The following is a 1,096-nucleotide window of genomic DNA, read 5'->3' as shown; positions in this document are numbered from 1 at the left end:
AGTCGTGAGAAAGTGCATGATTTATTGTTTCAACTTTTATGCCTAGGGTAGGGGGACCTCGCAGGAGTGTCTTAATTCAATTAGTTTCTAGCTCTTGCGGGATAATTAGTAATTGTTCTCCCCTGGAATTCATGGAACTGTCTGGGAAAAGTGAATTAATACATTGCTGTCTGGTTAATTCAATAACTGAGCAATTCATTTTTAGAAAGAAAAAAGAAATATATAAATATATAAATATATAAATATATAAATATATAAATATATAAATACATTTCAGTACGGATGTAAAAAATCAATTATTCATTCATTCATTCGTTCGTTCCTTTTTTCTTAATTTAGAGTTGAATCTCACTTAACATATAATACGATAATAAATATTTATCGTCCTCGTGAGGAAAATGATTGATTCATGCACACATTCACTTATCACTTAGCAATTACACATAGCGCTGTTTTTCTGCAATTTTACCGTCTGATAGTATTTACCAAATACCGACAGCTGGTAACAATACCCTTTATGTTTATCATCGATCGGTAAAGTAGGAATTCACAATATCATTTGTGGTAATTCTCTAGCTTGCCGATTTTTCAACAATAGATAATATCTCCAGCTAATAACGTCCATCCCTTCTCGATGGTGTGACCCCTTGAAAATTCATTCAAACCCCACGCACCTCATTACTCCCTCCAAACGATTGATAGCATTGTTCTCCCTAATTATCCCACCAAGAAAAGATTCACCTCTCGATAATACTCACCGCAAAACAAACGAAAAATTCCCCCAGTTATGCTCATTAACTCCAACTGGAAAAATTCGTCTCACGGTATAGCCACGTCGGGGTTCACGGTCGTCGCGATTTATATCTCACAAGTTCTTCCCGTTTTTGTTGTATTCCAGTTGTCGGCTTTATTCCTGAGTACGTGAGGCTCGTTAATTTAAAAAATTACGCACCAACAAAGAGGTGAGCCGACACAATACCATTGGCCAAGTTGAAATAGCCGAGACGAGACAATAATTATAAATATTTTAAACATTTCCTAGACTAGATGTAAAAGGTAACGTCTGCCATATGACGGGGGCTGTCAAACCGGCTGT

This window comes from Fopius arisanus, unplaced genomic scaffold (assembly GCF_000806365.1).
Source record: "Fopius arisanus strain USDA-PBARC FA_bdor unplaced genomic scaffold, ASM80636v1 scaffold00018, whole genome shotgun sequence".
Lineage (NCBI taxonomy): Eukaryota > Metazoa > Arthropoda > Insecta > Hymenoptera > Braconidae > Fopius > Fopius arisanus.
This window is presented reverse-complemented; position numbering follows the sequence as displayed.